At 38.8% G+C, this 26,106-nt stretch overlaps 1 long non-coding RNA gene across 4 annotated transcripts in view; it reads right to left on the reverse strand.

Moving 5' to 3' along the window:
• The window catches only part of LOC119706591, a 39,411-nt gene that overhangs the window by 3,471 nt on the left and 9,834 nt on the right, over positions 1 to 26,106 (reverse strand). For 2 of the 4 annotated variants that reach the window (XR_005258579.1, XR_005258580.1), the window contains exon 2: positions 11,127 to 11,191. This is a non-coding gene — a long non-coding RNA (uncharacterized LOC119706591). Of the gene's footprint in view, positions 1 to 11,126; positions 11,202 to 26,106 lie in introns of those variants that run through there. The other 2 variants (XR_005258577.1, XR_005258578.1) reach the window with 1 other exon arrangement.

The raw sequence follows: 26,106 nt of genomic DNA on the forward strand, positions 1-26,106 counted from the left end.
AGCAGTTAAACACGTAACCACTGGACAGGAGAGTTTGAAAACAAAGGATATGCAAAATTGTTTTCCTGTGTAGTAAGAGATGAAGTAGAAAGAGAGAAACCATGATCTTGCATTTTATCTTATGGTTACAAAGATGTTTTAAAGAAGTTGATCTAGTGGGAAGTAGAAAAAATGTATTGACTTCAAAATAATATTTTAATGAGCAGCTTAATAAACATTTAGAGAGTCTGTCTTTTAAGGAAGTCATATTTATGCCACTGCAGTAACAGATGAGACATAAGGAAATCACAGTGTCACCAAGGTTGAAAGAGACCTTCAGGTTCATCTAATCCTGCCATCTACCACCATAATCATGCTTAAACCATATCCCCAAGAGCCTTATAAAGTTTTACTGAAAGTATTACCATTTGCTGTTACTGTGAAGGCTTTAGCTTTCATAAAAAATTCCCTAGTGGGTCTAAGATGAGTGTTTAAAGTTTCAATGCATGCTATTAAACTTTCACATGAAAAGCTTTGACAAGAGAAAATGATTTTTTACCATCACCTAAGTATAAAAATTTTTAATCCAGATTGCAAGGAAAGTCAAATAGAAACCTAACCAACACACACAAAATACAATGTAACCTTGACAAATGACAGTAATTTCTGATAAAATAATGTATTTCATAAGCTCTGGAGCACATGTCAAATTTTAAGTGATGAAAACTGCTAAATGCTGAAGGCCAAGAAAAGCCCGACCAGATCATGGTACAAAGACAGTAAAGCAAAAGCCAGACTTTGTCTTTAAAATTTACAGTCCAGGTATTTGAGGCAAAGAGTGGTAGGTAAAAAAAAAAAGTGCTAAGCAAATGGCCTTACCTTAAAACCTGCCCATGAAATAGGAAGAGTAAACCCTGAGTTAAAAAATATATTTGTGGCATATATTATATGCCATAAATATAGTGGCATAGTATATTTATGCCATAGTATAATAGGTGAAGCCTGTTATAGTTAATAGGTGAACTATAATGTTGTAGAATATATGAAGTATAATGTTATACTGTAATAGGTGAAACCTGTTTGCTTGAGTTTTCAGCCAGAAAACTTCAAGAAATTATGTAGCACAAAATGTTACATGATATAACACATAATGCAATTTTCTGAGACTGTTTTAATATTACCCAATTAGGAAAAATGAAAAAGTTGCACCTACAGAATGAAAACCATTGAAGCCTTTCACAGAAGAAATGTAATTATTTTTAAAAAATAAATAGCATAAGCTTATGCTTTGTAGATAGTCTGGAAGGCGTTCACTTGGTGATCTGGAAAGTTTTTTTAATGTGTAGTAATATGTATATAAAATATATGTAATAGGTTCTGAACTGTAGCTTTAAAGTGGTTCTGAAATGTAATATTTAAGGTAATTATATGGCCTGTTAAAGACTGGAATATTCAATAACTGAAGATGAGTGCACATGTAACGCTAATACAGATGGAATTGTGTGCTGAAGCTGCTTAGTTGGTATAAATATCTTTTATGCAAAAAAGGTATATTTCCTGTAGCTCATTGTGCTGCTTAATTTTTTAGTAAAGTCAGGTAAATAGGTGTGGAGCTTCTTAAAAGATAAACAGTAATTACCAATTAGGTTCTGGTTGTATAATTTCAACAATTAATCATGAATGCTATTTCTAGTAGAGCTTGGGGAGATTCACAAATATTTTTGCCTTCTTCATAGCCCAAATGTTAAGGAAAGGGAGAGCTACTGGTGAAAGCTTGACATGCGAGCTCTGAGCCACTGGAATTTGGAGGCACGACTGATCTTGCAGTGTTTTCTAAAGTGAAATTTGGATACATTCATGAGCTGACTGGAAGAATTTCAAGAAGCATCTAGAAATTCCTCATGCTTTCTGGATTTCACAAGAGAAGTGATTTCTGATGCTATCAAACATTTTCCCAGCTCATCATAAACCATTGAAATGACACAGGGCTTGACAGCAATTGTGAACCTTTACTTGTTCACAAGCAGCTGTCTAGAGCCAAGAAACTGTGTCTGCTTCTAGCTCTCAGGGACACTCACATCTGCTTCTCTACAACCTTTCTCACCAGACGCCATTAAAAAAGATTTTGTTCATCCACCCAGGGAAAGTAAGTTTATAAAGCAAAGAACTGTGAAATTGTCTCCAGATCCTAAGAAAGCAGTGAATCCAGTTGGTCCTTTGGAAAGTGCTGAGCTCTTTTGACTGAGATGCCTTTGCTTAACAGCTCTGTTTTTACAGATATTTCACCACTGCTCTTTTATCTTCATAGATTTTTATAGCATTAATACCATGCCTGAAATACTGCAAAGAGAAGTAAGGGAGTGTGCTAATGCCAGAAAGTCAAGTTTATAATTTGCTACACTGCAAGTTAGCCCTTCTTCATTTAAATGAATTTAATACCATCAACTGTAATGATCAGAGACACGATGTAGATATTACAGCTTCTATTAGCTGCTTCTGTTGCAATTATCCACACTATTTTTCATTTGCTGGCTTGCATACATTACTACATGAAATGCCCTATAAACATTAGAGGTACAGAAATGAGAACTGAATGAAAGAATTTAATTGAGCTCAGGGAAATGGTATTATAATTTTGAAATCACAGGTTTGATTACTTTTGTTGCTTTATCAGAAGACTTCTTTGTGATTAACTCATGACATGGCCAGGAGGTGGCACAAAAAAACATCCTGAAGCAATTCCTGTCTCGGCTGTTTGAATAGGCATTTCCCTGCAACTGAGGATTTTTTTTTGCAAATTCTTTATTTCATAAGTAAAGACTTCACTCTTGCAACACTGTTCATACTCTAAAAATACAACTGTGTCACAAATTCCACCTAACACACTCTCTGTTTTGCAGTCTCTGCAAGATGGAACTCAAGAGCAACAAGAGAGAAGCCACTAGATGCCCTCGTTCCCACAATCACAGCGTGTTCGGCAAAGGGAGCAGAAAGCAGAACATGCTTGCCCTAAAAGGTTGGAGAATCAGGCCAAATGTGAGAGAGACAAGTATCTAAGAGACAGCAGATAATGATGCCGCTGCCTTGAAAGCACATGGTGTCAGCTGCCCACCCAGGGATGCTGTGATCCCGGGGGCAGCTCTAGCAGGGGGAGGCAATGCAAGCACTGCCAGAGGCTGCTCCCATTCTGTACTGGCAGTGATTGTCCCTCCCAGTGCCACCCTCAGGAGGGGATTCAGACATATCCAAACAACTCCAAAGGAAGCCTTTTCCCTTCTGCTGATCACAGTGACAGCTGAGAGGGCTGGGCCTTCTTGTACTGAAGTTCACTGGTCTTCGACTCCAGCCTGTGCATTTATCTTGTGGAAAACCTCCTGTCTGCATGTGCTGGCTGTGTCTGCACAAAACCCACCGAGAGTGTGCCTGGATGAACTGCCATGCTGCACCTGCATTCCTTTATGTTCCAAGTCAAATAAGCAAACTGAAACACTAGAGTATGTTCAGATTCTTTTAGCAGAAGGGAGAATGTGTGAAATCAGTTATTTCAACTGGAATTTAACAGTTTTCCAGCTAGGAGCAAGACTGCTCTGAAATGGCTATGCCAGAAGTTAATCAGTTACTAGCTGTGATAATTTTGTGGCAGCTACTTAGCCTCAAAGACTAAGACCTGTCACTGTCCCTGGAGGGATTTAACAGACATATAGATGTGGCACTTGGGGACACAGTTTAGTGGTAGCCTTGGCAGAGCTGGGGGAATGGTTTGACTTGATGATCTTAGAAATTTTTCCTTCCTTAACAATTCCATTTTTCTATGTTTTCAAAATTGGGAATCAGGCCCTTCTCCCTGTTGCTTCACCAAACTTGGTTAATAGCTAAGGAAGTCAATAGAAATTAATGCCAAAATTATGCTTCTTTTCAGGGTCTGTCATGTTCAGATAAATTTTACATATATACCATTGCTTTCATTTTTTATCTACTAAAAATAATTTTTAATGTGCAATGAAAGTGTATGAGAAAAAGTAACCCAAAACTCCTGAAAAAGACAAAAAAAGAGAATTTGAAAGACAGTGCCAGGAACAGGTCTGACAGTTGATAATTTCTCTTGGAAACTAAATGGGTGAAACCTCTTATGACATTACTAGATTTCTTTGGAACCACAGACGAATAATTTAATGACAAATTAGGCACATTTAAATGCAGCTAAATGTCTATAGTTATACATAATCCCCATTTCTGTGCATTCTGATATATTAACGGTGACATTTACCAGAGATATATTTCACAACCCTTTTTTATTGTGCTCATTTTTCAACAAGTTTGGAAGCTGGATAAACCATGGAAAAGGTCTGTGTGATTTGGTTATCAGACTGATGCTGCAGACACACTGGAACAGCACCAGAGCACAAAGAAAGGGGAGGTGCTTCCCCTTCCCACAAATAACACAGGAGCTGGATTTAGCAGTAAATGAAGGAAGTCAGTCCTAACATTTTCAAACTGCCTGGACAAGAAACAGCACCATGTGTGAATTTCATAAAGTGCAATGTGCCTGTCAAGAGTTAATAACAGTTGACAGTGTCTTTGCCTTACCAATCCAGGCATCTTTTCAGTGTCCTCACCTCCTTGTTTCCCTGCACATGATGGACCTGTGTTCCCTCCAGCAGGGTGAGAAACAAATTTCAGACATCACCAGGTACAAGGTAAGGCATGTTTGCCATGCCAGCTGCCTGACACCAGTAAACTCACAAAAGGTGTTTTCTGCTGGAGGCACTACACAGCTGACATCAACAAGAGGTTAAATAAAAACTTTTTCTTCAGTTTCAAATCTAGAGCTAATTAATATTTACACACTGTACCTTCTATACTCATCACAGATAGCCTAAAATTCAGACTGTCTGGACCCTGTGCAGAATTGCCTATTATGTTTTTGCAATTAAAACATCCTATTCCAGCCCAGCAGATGCTTTAGTTGCCCCTTAGCAGCAGACAAGATAATTTCCCAGACTTCTATAAATTTACATTGTGAGGCTTTCTCACCTGACATCTCAGGTGTACTTTCTGGAAGTGTGGAAAAATATTTAAATAAAAGGGTGCTCTGTTTGCTGTATTTGCAGCCAGGCAAGACTTGCTTCCCAAAATTAGTTTACTCAGTTCCTACCCTGAGCAGCAGCAGGCATGAACTCCCTGACAGGGGCAGTCAGCTTTGCTGAGGACACATCCCAAAGCAGTGGATATGGAGCTGTGCACCCCAAACATTTGGAGATCCAGGCACTCTGATGTGGCTGCAAGGACTGAAATGACCTGGCCAAAGCCACCCCCTTTTCTGCTTGGCTCCCACTGAAGGTGCAGAAGTATCCCTGCAGCAAAGAGCTGTGGGTTCAGCCAGAGACTACAGGTTTACAAAGCACCAGATTAGGCTCTGTCCACACCAAGAAAATAAAAATGGCCCACTGAAAGTGGAGCTTTACAAGCTAATTTAATAGGTTATTTTTGTTCCTACCTTCCTCAGAAACCTGAGGAATTTGATACAGAACAGTTAGTTTAACTTTGGAGAATTCATGCACATTCACAGATAACATTACTTGACAGGTATTACACCAATTTCCTAATCCATTCCCACTATTCCTCTGCACAGTCCTCGGAAGGAACGAAATAAAGCAGGATTATTCCTTAAGGCTTAATACTGCTTAATATATCTTCTGACATGCTTAATATATCTGGGACATGTAAATCACTATAAATTTCCTTCCAAAATTAAATGAGATATACCAAAATTAAGTAAAGTGGAAATGTTCTGACATCAATTGCCAATTTATGCATAATATTGCAGGTTTTTTTGTTGCTGACAATTGTAAGAGATAGCTCTAAATAAGGAAATCGAAATCTAAATCTATGAAGTTGAAAACTTCTGTACCTGAGTAAATATTCACCTTTTCTGAGTGCACTTGTCTCAATATTTTATTCACAAAACCCCTTCCTGTAATTTTCATTTGAATTAATATTCCTCAAAGATATTTACTTTGAATTTACACTCTTGCAATGGAGATGATAAGAAAAATGAGCAGCTACAAAAGAAACTGTTCACTGCTGGTCAGGCTCCGTGCTCATGGTTGTAATGAAACTGCAGGTTTTTGTAACAGAACTGCAGAGGTTACTGTGCCTCAGAAAGAGACCTAGAGGGACCCTAAGGAGCTGTCTCTGAACTAAATCCATGAGAGCACAAAAATGTTATTCAGTCACAAGGACAATATTTTTCTTAATGAAGATTTGAATGCAGCCAAAATTTTGGCTGTGAAGGGTTAAAGCACAGTGTTATTTCAGCAACTGAACAGTAAAAATCTGTGTGTGGCTCTAAAATCAAGGAAGAAAGAAAGTAGGGAGAATAAAATCACAGAATGAAAAGGCTCTGCTTTAATAATGACTTTGGTCTGGTACATATCCCTCAGTAATTTACATAAGTGGCTTTTACACCATATCATCTGACCACAACTTGGGGTCTTTGGTATCTTGGTTGATACCAACAACTGATCACTGAACTTTAGCATCATTTTGGTGTTGCTGCTCTGTTCTCATCCTGCCCCCACCTTAGCATTTAAAGGAAGCAATGGGGTTCCACTGAAAGTCATGATAGCATTTATTTTCTGTTGAAATGATGACATTTTACTGCTCAAGCTTTTTATGACACCTAGGTTATATTGCTTCAGTGCCTGCTTTTTATATCTTTCTCCTCTAGCAAGAACTTGTGGTGCAAATGTGTAAGAAATGTTGCTAAAGAGAGGAATCTGCAAGTGTAAAATCCTGACTCTGACTTACTTTAATCATCATACCTCATCAGGGGAACGTGCATTGTGTATATGTAACAAATCCTGGCCTCTCTTGCAAATCAACATTTGGTGAAGCAAAAATTCATCAGTTCTCTGATATTCAGTGTTTTATAAGCTACTCATGGGGTCTGCTGTCAGGAAGGCCATGTTTTAACTGTTACAAGTTTGGTTTTGATTACTGCACTACTGAAAAATAGATGTATGCAGTCATTCCAAAATAAGAAGGTCAAAATACTTCACCAAAATGATTCATGTAATGTTGTTTTATTACCTTTTTCTTACCAGTTTCTCTGACACAAAGGCTGTTGAACATTACTGGGCAGCCTGGCCTCGGTCACTTTTTGAAAAAGCTGCCAGAAGCAACTTTCATGTCATTGTTCATTAACACTGATCACATTAGCAAGGATTTATTGGCAACTGCTGGTGTAATAAAATATATTTTAAATGCTTTGGGTGTAGAGTCTGCTGTGCCTAACCATGCTGGCATTGCTCACTTTTGAAAAGTGTAGCATGATTTACCACTTAGCCCAGGCACTCTTGTTTGATTAAATCCCTCTTTCCTTGCTGCTGGGAAGCAGAATTGGCAGCCACAAAGCATCTTTAATATTCTGTGTAGCAGACCTCTAGAGGTCTTTGAATACATAAGTTCAAATTTTGGTTTAAAAGCACCCTAAATTTGATTTTACTTGGCTGCAAAAAGGCAACACGAAAATGAGCAAGTAAAATATTACAGTTGATGCAGAAAAAAATTTAAATTTCCACCTACTAAAGCACTCCAGTCTAAGGTGAAGCTCAATTGTGAGTCACTGGAGCATTCTCACCTTGTTTCTGTAGAGCTGCCCGATTAATGAGTCTGTCACAGGTAACCCTGGGGCTATGGGATACAGCAGCTGGGAAGTGACATAAAGTCACTTTAAATAGAGCTCTGTACACCTGTCAGATTGTTAAAATTTTTGGACAGTGCAAACAGCTCATGATGTGAAGGACAACCTGGTCAATAGGCCTAGGAACAAGATATTGAATTGCTTTCAGAAGGAATCAAATTGAGTAACATCTGATTATTAACAATTAGCAGTTCCAGTGCTTCTATTGGCTGGCTGAGCCTTGATGGTGTCTCCAGTAAATGGAAGCATTTTGGACCAGATTGTTTAAGTGTTCACTGGACTGCATTCACTCCCACAGTTTCGTGAGGATAGCTGTGCAAGCAGTGAGATTTTGGCCTTTTCCAAGACTAGGAAGGGAAAAAGAAAAGCTTTGGTCATTAAAATGACAGATTTCCCAAGCAGGCAGTTAGAACAATGAAAAGCAAGGCACATTTCATAACAACCCATATGCAAACAAAACACTTTTTCTCAAAAACTGGTGACTGCTGAAACCAATGTGTGGACATTTGTCCCAAATTGGAGTGTGTGCTGCAGGGAGAGCAACACCATTGACCTTAAGAAACTTTGAGGTGGAGGAGGGTTGTTAGCAGGAACATACCAGTAAAATGCTGCTGAGGAGCAGCAGAAGTCTTATCTCACACTTCCCCCACCTTATATTATCTCCAGGATTGTGGCTAGTACAGTCAGACCTAGGCTACTGACTGTATTTTTTCCAGATTAACACTCTCCTGTGAACTTAGAGTGAATCACAGAATGGTTTGGGTTGGAAGAGACCTTAAAGATTCTCCTTTTCCACTCCCTTGCCATGGGCAGGGACATCTTCCACCATCCCAGGCTGCTCCAAGTCCTGTCCAACCTGGCCTTGGGCACTTCCAGGGATCCAGGGGCAGCCACAGCTTCTCTGGGCAACCTAAGCCAGGGCTTCACTCTCACAGGGAAAAATTTATTCCTCAAACTACAGAAGTTGTGGTTGTTTTAGTTTTCTGCTACAATTTCTTCCTTTCCTTACGATGTTTCCTGGTTAGTTTTCCTATGTTTTTTGTAATAATATTTGTAAGGAAGCACTTGGTAAAGGCCTTACTTCTCTGTCTTATTTAATGAATTTGAGAATTTTGGGTTTGCTCTGAAGAATAAATGAATACTTTAAACTAACCAGAGCGGAACTTCAGTAGTTACACACAGCAGAATTCAGAGATACATGCCCAGACATCAGCTGGAAAACGAATCATGACCTTATTTCTTCAAGCATTTAAAATATTGGAATTTTTCCAACAGTTTTGCTTTTGAAACGAGGAAGACACAATAATTCAACAACTGTCCTTTTGCCTCTGTCAGTATGAGTAGGTTGTTTAGGTCCCAGCCATGAGGGGACCAGGCAGTCGTGTGACCTTTGCAAGGACAAAACAGGAGAAGTGTCAGGCAGCTTCTTTGCCACAACTTCTAACACACCTTGGGCCTGGCTGCAGAGCTCTCCCTTCCCCACTCTGACTTTGCTGTGGTGATGAAATACCACCAGGACTCAGCCAGCTGGATCCCATCAGATGTCTTTGCTGCCTACTCTGCCAACACTTTGACAAGCTGGGATAGGAAAAAAGGCCATGTCTTGGGTGGATATGATTTCTTCTTCAAATGTCATTATGGCTCATTTCCTTCTGCTGTAACCTTGTGGTGTGGTCACAGGTGAAGTGACAACAAGGCAAAATTGGAGGACTGAAGGAGAAGTGGCTTTTAAATCTTTTAAAATAGTCACAATTTCATAGGGCTCAGCCTGTAGGACAGACTGGGTGAGGAAGCAGAAGACTGTGACTGCTTCATAAAAGAGAAAATAAAATATTTATGAGATCTTCTTTCTATCTTCTCCATTCTTAGCATTATGGGAGGCTTACTCTGGATTTCTCACAATTTGGGATTTTCACATAAGGAATTTCTATTCACTGCAGCAGGAACTTTCCATACTCTGCACTCAGGAAGTTTTCCATGGCTCCAAGGTTACAGCAACCTTTGCAGGCTGATTTCTGAGGTGTGTTCTGATCCAGGGTGCACTGCAGAAGTACCATCACAAACCAGTTTAAGGGGATGCTGGTGATGTGATTAAGGGACAGTAAGTGGGTGGCTGTTACATTGATTTTTCTTCAACCATTTCAATTTCAAGGAACACATGAAAGAGAATGCTAATTTTGTTGTTGCTGTTGTTTACTTTTATAGCTCTCTGTACTACATAAACTCAAAGGAATGAAAATGTGCTGTATACTTTTCTCATGCTCAACTCCATCAAATCCCAGAGGATGTTTAAAAGAAGACTTCAAAAATTGCAGGGGGGTATCTGTTGTTTCTCAACTATTTCCTCATCTTATATGGTCAGAGACACAACCTGATGTGAATTTGTGACACATTTCAATTGGGGAACTCTCACTCATCAGGATTTATGGTTGCAGCTCAGTTGCTACCTGTGCCTCCTCAGGAGGACTGTAATTTTTTTTCATAGCAAATGGATTGCCTGGGATAAATACCTGACTCTTAGTCTGTAGGCAGGGAAGGTCAATAACAACCTTTATAGAATCTTTCCATAAAAGGTGACAATAAATAACAGTTTAACCTCTAATCTATATTAACAGACTACCTTTATTTATTGTTTGACTTGTGCAGAGACAGAGACAGGTAATCCAAAAGGAGCAGTCACAATAGCAGGTAATGACCTTCTTTTACAAGAATGAGCAAAACCCATTTCACTTCAGCATCATGCACGGGGCTATTTTGCAAAGAAACACTGTGTGTTAGTTGTTGAAACTTTTTCATGCATTCCCCGAAACAAACTACACTATTCTGAATATTTTCTCCTCTGTGCAGTAAATAAAGTCTTTCGTGTTGACAATGCTAATATTATATTTTAAAATATATTTGCATTTGTGTTTTTTGACATTTTTTATTGCATTTTATAAATCCCAGAGCAAAGACCCACTAAGCTCACTAAGAAAGCCTCGTTTCTTGGGATAGCATCATGCACTGCCACAGGTGATCAGGTGGGATTTCAGTGGGGCTTACTGGCTGGGTCTGTGGGGACCTTATTTCAACCAGAATCGTGTGTAGGAGTTCGGAGTACAAGTCAGGAAGGTTAATTTTAAGTGGCTTTTAAAATGGAATTATTTCATGTGAATGATGTTCAAGGGTAAATATTCATAACGCAAAGTAATCTTAATATATTTTAGTCCAATTAGTGCATTAAACTATTAGATAATCATGGGAAAGTTGGGAAGGTGGAGCAAGAAAATAATTTTATCAGTACTTGTAACTCTGAGATATAACAAGGCCGCTATGGCATTTGGGGGTAGAATAAGGAATTACTAGTAAACATTATTTTTCAGTTATGCACATGTTGTGTTCTATCTAATAAATATTCTCTAATGTATGAAAAAATACATATAATTAAGTTGTTTTTACTTACATTTACGTTTCAGTAATGCGCAAGACAAATAGTTGGAAAATGCTCTTCAAGCTTAAATCACGTACCTGGAAATAAGAAGGTAATTTTTAGTTATAGGAAAATATCTGCTTGCTATTTAATTTGTTCTTATATTACATCCTCTTGGTTTAAGAACACCTTAAAAGATCATTCAATTCATTTTTTAGTCTCTTTTTTCACTAAGTGAAATAATTGATTTTGAGATGATTTTTAAAGATTTTTTTTCTTCCTACATTATGAAGCTGTTTGTAAAATAAATGGCAAAAATCTCTCCCATGAAGAAACTGAGGTGGCAGGTGAAGGATTATTGGAGCTGTAATTATGTGAGAGGGGTTTTTGAAAGCACTGAGTGTAACTGAATGTAAATTCTGGGACAGTTTGCCTCATCTTAGTGTAGGAAATATGAAAAGGAAGCCACAACAGTTCTGAGAACGGAAATTTTAATTTACTTTTCAATTACTGAAGGAGTTTGATACCAGTTCTGTAAATGTACAGAGCGTGGCTTTTTGACTTACTCTGATTAGTAAGAAATTGCAACGACCTGCTCAGCACAGTGGGAAAGGTCAGTGGCGATTTTTGAAAAGAAGACCTTGGGAACACATTGGCCTTCCAAAATAAAGTCATCCAAAACTGCCAGTCTTATTTCCCTCCATTTTTGGCTTTGCAATTCAGCTTTCTGGTTCTCCTGTTTTCATTATGGGCAGTATTGTGTGGATCCATTCAAACAAATTCTGTTACTTGGAACAATGAGGTTGAGCATGATTCAAATCCTGAATTAAATGCAAATCTAGCAGCAGAAAAATGGATTTAGTGGTATGATAGGATTTGCAATATAAATATATTGCATTAAATATAGAATTTAATTAAATAAATGAATATTTTAAGGACTGCCATTCATGTTAGCATTGTATCTGTGACTAATTAAACGTGTGTACTGTGAGAACAGTGTGGAGACCACACGCTGGGTTTTTTTGGAAGCAACACACAATTTATATTTTTGCTTAATTTTGGACAAATGGTCAACCTCTTCAGAAGAGAGATGTCCTTTCTTCAGAGACAGCAATGCTGGTTTTGATGCCACAAATATTTAACTTTGTGATTGAAATTGTGAAGTCTTTCTCCAGAAGAGATTTACCACAGGACTACTGCATTATTTCTTTCAACTTCAAAACAGAAGAACAGATTTCAAATCATATCAGCAGCCAGATAAGTACAATCTTAATTGCAATATTGATGTGGAACAATTTTAAAGTTTTATGGCTGAATAGTCCTTTGTGCTAACATGGATCAGAGCAACACACAAAGGAGCTGGGCTACAAACCCAGGGCCATATTTCTACATTTCTGCTCGTTAATGATTCTTAGTTGCAGGAGGAAAAGGATGATGTTGCTATTTTCCTATTCTTTTAATGGGGAAAGGGCTTTTTTTTGTTTTGTTTAGTTTTTTTGTGGTTTTTTTGTTTGTTTTGTTTGCTTTTTGTCAGAAATACTACTTTGTACATACACAAGGAAATTCAAATAATTAATTGATGTTTAGAAACATGGAAGCCCATTGTGATTTCTTTTCATTGCAAGTAAATAAATCCCATAGATACAGAAAATGTACTCCTGAGGGAACAAATGTCCCATTTTCATGATGCCAAACTACTTTCCTGACAATTTGACAACATTTGCCGAACAAGATTTTGGCACTAGAATGCTTTAAAAAGCATTTTATAAGGCTATACAATTCAAACTATTTATTTTTATTAAGTGAAGTATTTGTAGCAACTAGGAAATAAGGGAAGAGGAGGGAGATGTTTCTTCTGTATGAATCCCTTTGTTTCACTGCTGACCAAGGGAAGTGAGTGCAGGCAGATTTGAATTGCTGGGATTGCACACATACAGCACCTGCCTCCATTTGCCACAGCCATATGAGAATTGGAGACAAAGATATCACTGCTCAACATTTCCAGAATCCATAACAACAGGTCATGATTAAATACTGCTCTCCTCTAATTTACACTCAAGGAGAGCCATCCACATACTTGGATTTGAGTGCAAATTCAGACCTTTGAATTTAGCTTGTTTTTCTTCTAAGTAATTCTGGCAAATGTGTTTTCTTTAATGCTTCTTCTCAAGTAGAAATAGATACTGAAATCAAAACTGACTCGTGGAGTCCTAGGGAAGGCAAGATTCTTCTTACAACACTTTAAAATTAATTTGAAAACTTCCTAAATATCAGTGACATTTCCATAAGTGCTGAAGAGTTCTGCTCTGGGATATGAAGGTAACTATCTTGCTTTTAGCTCATCTGTCTTTCAAAGATATTTATCTGAAATTTTGGATAAATTTGCAGATAGACAAAATACTGATAACTGTCAAGGATTAAGTAATGCAAAACTAGACATGATTTTCTTTGAAGGTCATTAAAATTTTAATGTTGCAGATAAATAATATGACCCATGTCTTTATTTGAAATTAATTATAATATTTAACATATTCAGCATACACCACTAGAAAAGGTCATCTGCTCTTTGGGTAGATGGGATTCTCTTGTAACCCAAGAAATGCTAATAATGCTGATCCTAAAAAGAAATAGTTCCAAAAATGACACAATTGAAATTTGAAAAGAAATGTGTTCAGGTTTCCACTTATATGCTGCAGTACTTCCTAATCCCGCAGCAGTGTCACTTCTGCACACAACAAGCCATCAACTATTTTTATTTTGACCTGAGCCTTCACACAAAGTATTAATTTACTTTGCAGCATAATGGAACCAGTTCTGCTGTCACCACAGAGAGCTGCTGTGCACTGCATCAGAAAGAGAGATGACAGAAATTCCAGCAGCAGCAGAATTTAAATGTCTCGCCTATAATTTTGTTCAGTAGCATCTTTGTACATCTGACATGTGAAATATGTCTTTAGCTTTTGAGACAACAAATGACATTTGGTTTTGCTAAGAAGGCTTAGCAAGGGAAAGGCACATTCAAAATGTCACTTGTGTTACCACAGAGGTGTCCTCTGAAAATGAGCCTAAATATCTATGGAATATTTTAATACTTAGATTTTTTTTTCCAAAAATACCATTAAACAATTCAAGTTTTTCCCTTCTGGAAATTCAGGCAAGTGCTCTGACCTAGTTTTACACATTTATTTCTCCACTATTTTTCACCCCAGCCCTTCCAATTCAGTGGACTTGGAAAATGCCAAAACATGAACTGATCTCTGAGAAGACAATGAAGAGCACAGCAAAACCTGAGCACATTTCTATCCCATTTCATAGAGTACTAAGTCAAGTGCATGTTGAACTTCTGAAAGTTAAACATCCTGTGGCATAGGAGAATCTATTTAAATTTCAAAGACCACTTTTTCTGAATTAAAAACATAAACATAGCTGTTTGGAAAGACTAAAAGGTATAATTTTTTTCATATATCAATGTGATAATAAGATTTCCTTAAAAACAGATGAACTTCAAACGTCCTTATCATTAGCATGCTGGTATTTTCCAGTACTTGTATTTGCTGGCAACCCTTTTGTCCTTCCAGGAGAGAACACTTGTACTTATTTACACAAAATAAAGACAGCTTCACTTTGTAAGTTTAATATTTTGGGCAAGCAGTAATATACCAGTCGGTTGACCAGTCTTAGCAGGAAATAGTCCTAGTGCTGATCACAATGAGATGACTCGTGGTCTCAGCTCATTTTGAGAAGTTTAGTAAACATATTATCTCTAGCACAGGGCTGATGTAATGTTTATAAGTTCAGCCTGTCCTGTTTTGACATTGCTAGTGATACTCTTATTACCAAAACAGTCTAAAAGTTTTTTCTTCATCATAACCTCCTGAAGGTCACCTACAGATGATGTTTCATTGTGATTAATATTTGAAACACATTTTTAAAGATAAATCCCCCATTCTGTTAAAACACGTCCCTGAATTTAAAATTTCAGTTCTTCCTATAATAAAGCTTGAACAATTTGATACTACAAAAAGCTTTTAACTCATCACCTGATCTGTAAGTAAAATCCATTTTGTCTAAATAATGAGTATGTCAAGTTGTATGGTGGGTTATCTGTATTACTGCAAATGTTTGCTTAACATTATGGTTAGATGAGCATCTATATTTGTCAACATAAGGATCAATACATGTCCTTCAGGACACTTGAGCTAAGGTTGACATAATCACAGAGGAAAAACTTTATATGAATTAGAAGGAAAGAGAAAAAACTCTGCAGCATGAATAACCTGTTTTGTAAAGGTTTATTAATACTCTTTCTACACTCAACACATTTTCCATTTCAAACTGTCTTTAGAGTGCTTAAATTGTGACTATGATCCTGTCACACACACTTTAATTTCTAGGCTTGCAGCCTATCAGTTTAACTGAACTCAGTGTAATCCTGACACTCCAGGCTGCAGAGATTCCATCCCCTCTGTACTGACAAGAGGGTCTCTGCTCATGTGTCACCATCTGGGACCTGACTAGAAATGCTGCAATGGAAAATGAACCCAGCTCCTCAGTCCTTAGCTGAGACGTGTCAGGGTTTGTAGCAACGTTCCTTTAATCCTTCTTCACCTCAAGTAAGAAATTATAACTGAATGTGCATATCAGGAAGATCTGATGGACAGGAAAGTACAATTTTTAGTAATTTTCAGAATAAACCACCACTTTCAAATTCCTCAGCATTATACATGTATAGAATATTTATTATATGGAAGCTCATTACTGCTCTCATGCTTCAGTGCAGCAGGGATGAGTAGGAAGTCATAGAGCAAGTTCTGTCTTCAAGATCTCAGTAACTATTGTAATTACCCACATAGACAGAAACTTTTTTTCTAAGACAGACTTTCTTGGACTGTGCAAATATCTTTGTTTTTTTTCCTGCCTGTTGCATGTGATTAAGGTCCTCAGGAACTTCCTTCAATAGTTCTCTAGGAAGGTGCCCATGACAACTTAAGGGAGAGCATCCAGCACCTGTTATTTGCTATGTACACCATCTTTTCTCATTTTTGCCTCAGCTGCTTCAAAAGTTGGGGCTCCAGGTCTATGTCTAAACCAACAGAACTTAGCTTTGTTTCTGATATTTGAAAGGGTCAGAGTTGTGCCACTTCAGAAGCACTGAATATGCAGTAAGAGAATGAGAACAAGTAAACAAAATGCTCCATTGCCAAGAAAGAGAAACTGAGATTGCAAATTGTAGAACTTACTATTACTAATTATGCTTATCTAATATCACTGTACAAGCAAAAAAATCTTATCTTAAACAAAGCCATAGAAACAGTTGCATAAGAAGTTTCAGTAATGCAATACTGGCTGCTTTCAAGCCTACAATGTCTACAGACATTTCTACCAATTAGATCGCCCAAATATGTGACAAGCCCAGATAATCTGCTAAAGTCACATGACATTTTACATCTCTGCAGAACTAGCACTGAAAATTAGAATTTTGCTGTTACAGAATCACTACATAACATTTCTGCAAAAACATTTTTGGCTCTTTTAAAATCAAATCTCTTTTTGTTTACTCTTATCAAATTCTGTGACAGAAACCACTGGTTACCAGTTAATAATGCAACAATATTGCATATTATTTGATTCCTGTTCTGATAGGTTTCTCTAGTTTAGATATAAAAATGCAAACATAGAAAGAGATTTTAGATCCTCACTCTGTTGTCCAAGTGTGAATATACAAGTTTTTGATTAAATTGTACTTCAGTGAGAACTTTTTTTAATAATAACATTTTGCCTCCCATCTTGTTCAGTGTCAGCTCAGGAAAAGGAGTGTCCTGACACTGTCCATGTGCCCACTCTGAACCAGCAGTAAGTGTTGTTACTGAAGGTCATTTCCTGCTTCTTCACAGTTTGGTACCAACCCAGACCAACCTTGTTTAGCCTGAAATCAGACAGTGCTGGAGTTCAAGGTCATATGGCTTCAAGCAAAATGATTGGACTGAGTAATGTTTTAAGCTGAATGTTTTGTGTAATTGCAGTTTTAAAAGAATCATAATAAGTAAAACAGCTCAGTTGCAGATGCTGAGTTCACAGCTGCTGCATTTGTTTACTGATGCATTGTCCTACTGCACACAAAAATTTGAGATTTCTTGTCTTAAGACTGCAGCACACTGGTTCAAGGAAATAAGATACAGAGGAGGTTAGAATAGATGAGCTGAAATGTAGCACACAAAAAACCAGATACTCTACAGCGTCTCCAAAATCTATGCTTAGGTTCATGCCTGTCATGTTTCACCAGGATATCAGTAGATACTGAAATTCAGTGTGCATGAGCAACATTCCCATTTAATGTTAATTTGTCAAGACAGGAAAACCAGGAACTTTCTATGAACTTCTGAAAACTGATAAAGCTTGTATGAAAAGTGTCTGAATCTCAACAGCACCTCTACAACAGCTTTTGCACGTGAGGTGTCTGAGCAAGTTTTCCCTTGGTGTCCATAGAAAATCTGAAAAGCTCTGCCCTACACTGCTCCAGAGGTTAGAGGAAAAATTCCAGCAAGAGTACACTTGGCTTACAAAGTCACACATCAACATGTCTGTGTATACAGTGCCTCAAAGACTTCTCTGGAGAACTGAGCTGCCACTGAGATATAAAATGTAGAACAGATACTTTTAAAAATACCTGTTTGTTAACATTTGTCATCATGTCCCAGAGTCCCCACAGAAATTTTGCTTATTTCTTCATGGAAAGGGCTGTTGAGTCCTGGCACAGGCTGCCCCAGGCAGTGCTGTAGTCCCTTTAAAGGAGGGATGTAACAGACACATGGATGTGGCACTTGGGAACATGATTTAGTGGTGGCCTTGGCAGTGCTGGGTTAATGCCTGGACTCAGTGATCTTGGAGGTCTTTTCCAACATCAAGTATTCTGTGATTCTTTTTATCTATTACTCCCCTCTCTTGTAAACAGACCTTAAAAGAGGGAATGAATGAGAGCAACATCACGGGAGAGATGAGTGGCAGCTGAACACAATTCTCTATTCAGTATTTATTTTACAATTATGCACCAATATCCCAAGGCACAAGGACATATGTTAATATTTTCAATTTGCAGGTCTCTAAGAGTTTGGAACAACACAAGTGAAAAGGTCTTTCCAACCTAGTGAGCAAAAGCTGACAGGCAGGAAAGCTGCTGAAGAGCCACATGGCCTTGAGGAACAAGGCAAAGCTGCTCTGCATTAGGAAAAGGAAAGAGGTTGAACTCAGTTAAGCTCTTGCCACAAAAAAGAAAAAATTCTGTTTGTGAAAAATAACAGTGTCAGCAAACAGGATTAATTTTCAAGAAGAAGCTTATGCTTTTTGTTCCAGCAGACCTGCTTCTAAAACTACTTGAAAATAAATTATTCCATACTTGAAATCAAACTCAGTCAAACTCTTGAGGTCTTTCTGGTTGCCTTTTTTTTTTTTTTTGGTGGGGCTTTTCCCTTGCTGAAAGCCTTATCAGGAATAGGTTGATCTTTAGGGAACAAACATTTGATAATTTAAAAGTAAAGTAAACGTTCAGCTTTCTATCAGACAATCAAAGAAAAAGGGAGTTCCTTTTCACAGTCAGCTATAAACATTTCTAGTTCCTTTTTACCTGGATTTTTGCTTATATTTAGTGGTGTTTACTCATTCCATGTGCCTATTTTTATATAAGGAACACAAGAATACTTGAAAATCTGTATAAGGAAGTACAGTATGGGGGGCCTGGAAATTTTGCTTACAAAAAGACAGGCCAAGGAGTATTTATATCTACTTTTGAAAAAAATAAATACATAGCCCATTGCCTATTTTCCAGGAATTTTAGAAGGTACCAGAAAAGTACATTGGTTTCCTATTGATGCTGGGAGACCCTGATGTGGGGAATCACATGCTCTGGCTCCATGATTCAGAAAGTTGAACAATTGTTTTATTAAAACCATACTATATTACACTAATACTATATTAAAACTATACCAAAGAGATATTATACTATACTACACTAAAGAAAACCTGTGACTGTGTGAGACAGCCAGGACACAGCTTTGAGTGATTGGCTAATCACTCAGAACAACATTCACCAGTGTCCAATTAACCAAATCAATTTTGGTAAACAATCTCCATAACACATTCCACATGTGCAAAAATAGGAGCAGTGAATAGACATAAGAATTGTTTTCTTTTCTTCTCTCTGTGCTTCTCACTGCCTTCCCAGGAAAAATCCTTGGGAAGTAGTGCCTGCTGCCCTCTGTGAAGAGAGCTGTGGCCACAGTTTCCTTTTTATATATATATATTAAGAATACATTTTTCTTCTGTATTTAGTAACACTACTCCCTGCAATGGGGATGGTTTGGAGGGTCATTGGCATTAGCCACTCCACAGACATTTGCTCAGTGAAGTACAATTCCCAGTTTCCAGGCAAGGCAGGCAGACTGGAGATCACTTCAGGAGCCCATGACTCCTGTTAGAACAGCTGGAATGGAAGTTCTGAAGTTCTCCTGCAAAGGGAGCCCTGACTGTGGCATTGCTATGCCAGGTGCCAGTCACTCCCACCTCACTGCCAGCCAGGAGCTCTCTGCCAACCACAGCACCAGTGGGACAGAGGCTTCACCAGCCACTGGCTCTGGAGCCACTCCTGACTGCACAGCTGGGGCTTGAAATGGACCCTGGAGGACAGGCAGCAAATATTCTAAAACTACATAAAAAAATGGAAACCTTTGCCACTGGTCCAGGCAGTAGAAGCTCTGTTAAACTTTCCAGCACCAGAAATCACTCCCAGCACACCTCTGCTTCTCTAGGATCCCCTTGGAATAGCACAGGCATGGGGAACAGAAGGAGAGAGGACAGATGGCTAAAATGTCTTCTCGTATCCTGTCAATCTGAGCCTTACAGCGGCACAACACCACGTGAGGCCTAACCAGCTCCTTCTTCTTTTGTTCCAGTCTGTTTGTCTCTGATGAACACGCTGTACTTTAAACTGATTCCCAGAACAATGAATAAAAAATGAGCAATTAGGTAACCTACTTCACCTAACTGTATTCCCACTACTGTCTCATGTCCATCTGGTCTCATGCTAAACAATCCATTTAAGAGAGACTCTTGCACACAGCCACTTCAGTGACTTTTCTTTTTGATGTTACCTCCCTCCCCAACCATCAGAGGCAATTTCTGTCACTGTCTTCGTCCTCTGTGCTTATACTTTGCATGTCCTTCACAGCACTTGTTCTAACCACCTGCATTCTTACCTTGTCAACACAGACACATTTAGTTCTCTTAAAGTAAACATTTCAAACGAGACACTGCAGATGGGAGAAATCACAAGGCAGCCAGAGCTCTGCAGTACAGGTTGGATCAGTCACTGTGTACTCACCACTCTGGAGCAGAAGGACCATGACTGTGTCATGCAAGACAGCTGGTCAATACCAGAGCAAAACTTGAAACAGGATTCTTCCCATTCTGCAAATTAAATCTCTGTTCAAATCTAAACAGAACAATGTTTGTAAGAAAGCAACCCTATTTCTACTCCCAGACATTGTCTCTTCTGCACATGATCCTCTAAATCTTCTGTGGAGTTAGGGTTAAGTAATTAAGTCATTTTCAAGACTTGCATGGCCAATTCCTTTTGGAACATCCAAAACACGAAGATGGCTTTGAAATGCTCATGTCTAAGCTGTTTATTTCCATAATAAATGAATTTTCATTAAAAAGTTATTTTCTTTCCAGTAACTGCATAAAACCCCCCAAGTGTGTTGTGTACCCTCAAGAGGGCAGCATGGTATTTGAAAATTCACCTTACAAAGGGAATAATGCCTTGGCAGTACGACCAGGCTCTAATGAAAATGTGGAATTAATGTTGTTATAAACATTAATTATAGAAAAATTAGGCAAAGAAGAAGGTAAGTCTATGGCAGGGCCATGTGCTCACCTGTCCATTACTGCTGTTCGTGTAGCACCACAGGGATAACAGAAGCAGCTGATGCAGCACTGCAGTTTCCATGCCAGTTCTTGCTTAACCAATCCCAACTGTGAGCAGTCTATTCAAAACTGTGGTGGAATTGTGTGCAGGGCAAGGAACAGCCAAGCTCTGTGATAATGACATTTGTGCCTGCGAGTGGTAATAACTCTGTTCATGCTTTCCAAGGTACAGAGAAATTAAGGATTAAAGGAACACTGACTACAAGGTGATCCCATGAGTAAGTGAGTATGGTTGACTTTCATGGCACTGCATCATTTTGTCCTTCCATAAAAGTACTGTTTCATCACAGAAGACTTTTTTTCTCTCTCTCCCTATATAAAAATTGCAGTGGGGATCTATTCTTCACCAATTAAGATCCTCTGATTCTTGTATCAACATTATCACTTAGCTCTTACACTACTTCTGTTTTGTTTAATTGTGTTTCTATCTTTCAGACTATGAAAAAAATCTTCCCATTCCTTGACCATTTTTGTAAAAATTCTCTTTGCCTGTTCTCATGTTCTTGCCTGAGCGAAGATAATAACTGCATTCCAGGTGAACAATTCCTGTCACTGTCCTTAACATTTCTTCAAGTATTCTTCAAGTACTTCTATTGGAAATTCATTATGTCACCACATGTGCTTTTTCAAGCATTGATGACTTAGGGATGGCAATGGTAGCATGTATTTGTAAGGCTTGGAGAAGGAACAAACTTGGGAGTTAGCTGCAGATCCAGGCTCAGATTCTGCCATCACTGTGCAGCAGGCCAAGACAAACAAGATTGTGTCTCCTATACCTCATTTTAGAGTGGTGATAATATCCACCATGCTACTACTAACTGGTACCACAGCTATAAAACTATATGGAAACATAATGCCATACATCTTGACTGGATACTTTTCAGCTCACTAAAGTAGTGCCTCTGCTGTAATTCCCTCAGTAATGTCCGAGGTCAGCTAAGTGCTTTGATGCTGGTATATCACTATATAACCCATAGCACGTCATCTATTAGGAGAATTTCTTTACCCAATTGAACCATCCAAAGCAGAATTTCTCTCATTCCAGAAGAATGCTTACCTGAATTGTTCATTAAATTGGCATGATTAATTTCATCATAAATCCCGTGTACTAAGGAGAAATTTTCTAACAGCATTTCTATAACTACTGCTACTTAACACCCTTCTACCACTCAAATGTAGTACATTGCAAAATAAAAATTAATTTCTTGCTGATTTTCTGCAGTTTTTTTTGTTGTTATTTTTGGGTTTGTTTCTGAGAAAGCATTTGACCTGAAACACAAAGGACCGCTCCTGTCATCAGTCAAGTGCCCAGTGATTGCACAATGGAATAATCTGCAAAATTTTTCATACAGTCAGGATATTATACATGACATCCATCCCAAATGTATAAAATCTTCCCAGATTATTTGTGCTCAGCATGGTTTGACCCTGCAGGGGGTTATCTATAGGCTGTCCCCCCCCTGATGGGGGACATTCAGATGGCACCAAACCCCTGCAGTGCTGGCTCAGTAGGAGCTGGGCAAGTGCTAAACTCCTCCCAGAGAGCGGAGCCCTGATCCTGTGTGCATCCCCATCGCGGGGTGAGCTGGGCTTACTGCCCTGCCAGCCTGAATCCTGCTACACACAATACGTTTGTGATTTGGGGGAGATAAGCAGTGCTACAGGGGAAGAGAAGCTGACTCCACACTCATTGGTCTGTGCTCTCATCTAGCAATCAATTTTCCCTCTCCCTGAGAACATAAAATAACACCCTGTGAAACAACACAACATCCACAGTATCTTGCACTGCACAGCATCCTAAACAGGGAACATTTCATCCCGTCTTTGGCCGAGGAGCTCAGTAAGGCTGAATACCAATTCCAGCTATCTTGACAACACAGAGAGCTCAAGAAAACATAGAATTTGAGCAAGAACTCAAGGTGAAAGACATTCTATCCTGTGCATGTGGTGCAGTTCAGCAGCCACCACAGTTAACACAAAGGAAAATGCAATAACAAGTTTCTTTCTCCTGTTCCTCGTTAACCAGACTGTTTTTGCAGTCTCATTTCATCTCTCAGAATCTATCACTGCTTCTTCTCTAAGTAGGAATTTGTCCTGCTCTCCTAAAGTTTATTGGGGAAACCTGTTGTAAGACTTCTGTATTTCAAATAATAATCCAATTAGATACTCTTTATTTTATAAGGTTTCTACACATTTAATGAGTGATTTGATGAGAAATAAAGTGAGTATTAAAAAGTTTTAAGAATGAATCACCTTAGAGCTGAAAAAAGATAAAAGACACCTGACTTAAAAAAAGGAATAATGTTTTCATGACTGACCTACACAAGTAGGCTCTGCAATTCTGGGAATTTATAGGTAGCCCTTCTACATGCCCGGATCACTGATTCATTCTGATACTGTTTAATGCTCCTTCTTCTTGTAATGTATGGACTGTGCAGATGTCAACAGCCTTGTTGACATTTAGCTGACTCCTCTCAGATTCTGATTCAGAGATCAGTTTCCTTGCAGGGAAGGCTGAGCACACTCCCATCTATGGATTAGTTCTCACAGCTTTTTTATCTAGTTGAGAAAGGATAAGAGAAAAAGTGACAGACTGTGACTCTTCAGAATAAATCCCTAACTCAGACCTGCAACACTAGAACAGCTCTTTTGATACGACTCTGTGCAGGTGGGGAAATTTCAGCTAGAAAAGGCTCTTTTTTCTAGCTGATCTCTGTGTTTCATTGTCCCATGTACACAGCATTATTCAGTTACACAAAGGATGTAAAAATTGTGCCATTTGCATATATGCAGTTAGATGATGGTAGTGAAAAACCATGAGGGTGGCATTACTCAGTACCAGGCACTGCCATCATTTATCCTGTTGAGAAGCTGCACACTGTGAGCTGAGTCCTACACTCCTCTCACTCCCCAAACTCCTCCCGAGTCAGGTACAGCGTGTAACCACTTTTTTGTTTTGCCATTTGTCAGGTGGCAAAATTTAAAACTGTATCATCTGGAAAGAAATGGCAGAAAGGTACAGCTCAGTCATGTTTCCCTCCATCCCCAACTTTCCCTCCATCCCCAAAACACCTGATTTAGCAAAGTTACTGTTTCCTGACTGGAGACACTCTCAGCCTTCCCAGCTGCAGAACACAAAGCTCCTTCTCCTCAGTATGTGCTGTCCCAAACCAGCACTGGAAGTAGAGCAAAGTCAAGGCAGCACCTTGTTTTCATGCTTCAATCCAAGTGCCTGGACTCTACATCCATCTTCCCCCTTCTACTCCCAACCCCAAGTTCTACATGAGTGGACTCTTCCTTTTCCTAGCAGTTACCAGGTTTTACACTGCATTATTTATTACCTTGAGAAAAAAAACAAACAAACAAAGAAAACATTCACTGAAAAACATTAAGCAAGCCAGCAACAGCAGCAAAAAAAAAAGTTTTCTACACTTAAGGCAGATATGACTATATATATATATATGTGTGTGTGTGTGTGTGTGTGTGTGTATGTTCTGATCTGAGAGCTCAGCTAAATAGTTTAGTGATGCCTACTGACTTCTGTTAAAGTCTTCTTGGTATTAGTATTGGATAAAATTAAATCAAACAGAAGGCTTCTATATGATGAAAAAGATCTCAGGCTGGAGTGTGAAAGAGATAATAAATGGTTTTTGCACTCTGTCCTCCTCTCAGCCCAAAATGCTCCAATTGGGAGAGCACATTGGAAAAGGAGATGGGGAAAAGTAGGCTCTGAAAGAAAGATCATAGGGCAAAATAATACAGGTTAACAAAAATTCTGTAGGAGTCCTGTTTCTTAACATGTGTTAAGATTTCTATCATCATTGATGTTAATAATTGACATGAAGTACAGTGGGAGTTAGATAACAGCAGGAACTTTCAGGCCAGGACTAATTTCATTTTCCAGTGGTGTGAGGCACTGGGTAACGGGGAAATGCACAACCGTGTCAGAGATGATCTTACTTCACTGAATTAAACATTGAGGAATTTCATTCTGTCTAGAAAAAGATTCCTGCTTGTGTCGTGCAACCGGATGTGTTCTTCAGAGAAGTAAAAAGAACAGGAAGTTAGTTTTGTGCTCATGAAAGTGAGGAATTAATAGCAAAGCCTTCAGTCAGATATAAGCTGCATGGGTATTGTGCAAGCCTCATCACACGGCACTGCCATCTCACCCCAATTTATGATCTGGAACACAGCAACTTTTACAGCTTTCAGCTGGAACTGCAAGTTGTACCAAAGCATACAATGATTTTATAAAGGCAAAGAGGCAAAAGCTCCAAATTTCTTTTGGTCCTTCACCTAGCTCAAGTATAAGCTGGACACATTCTGATGACACACTGCACCTCCAGACTCTGCACATCACACTGCTGGTGTCTGAGTTCAGGGTTTAAATACAGTCATTCCATCTTCTCTGAATTCAGAACATATATGGAGGCCAAGATGAGCTTTCTAGCCCAAGCAAGTACAAATAAATGAGTGTGATCAACCTGAGCCTTGGTAATGCCTTGAGAGGCTCCCTGGAACAGAAGCTAGACAGTGCCAAAGGATAAAGTAGGTATTTATTAAAAGGCCTTCCAAGGATACACCTGGGGCAGTACAGGAGCCCGGCTGAAGCTACCCAAGATGGACGAGGGGTCATGAGTTTTCACACTTTCATAAGTTTCAGTCCATTTAAATATTGGGGTTAATTGTCCAATTACAGCTCCAGGTTATGCAGTCCCATCCTCCCAGACTGCTCTCCTCAATTCACTGTGGGTTACACTTTTTGGGCCTGAAGCTGCAATGGTGTCCTTGGTTCTGGGGCTGGAGAAGGATTGTTTTGTCTGACTGAACTGTGAGGAGAACTTGCTAACACTTCATATGAAGTACAGAGTTATATACGAATGCAGTACAGAATCTGGAAAATATGAAAGCTAAAACTTAAGGCACCATGGGCATGAGCTGTGTGATTGTATGGGCAGGCCATATTTTAATTTTCACCACCATATCTGATAGGAGTCCTCACAGGGTGCCAGAAAATCCCAGCCCATGAGGTCAG

This window comes from Motacilla alba, chromosome 13 (assembly GCF_015832195.1).
Source record: "Motacilla alba alba isolate MOTALB_02 chromosome 13, Motacilla_alba_V1.0_pri, whole genome shotgun sequence".
Lineage (NCBI taxonomy): Eukaryota > Metazoa > Chordata > Aves > Passeriformes > Motacillidae > Motacilla > Motacilla alba.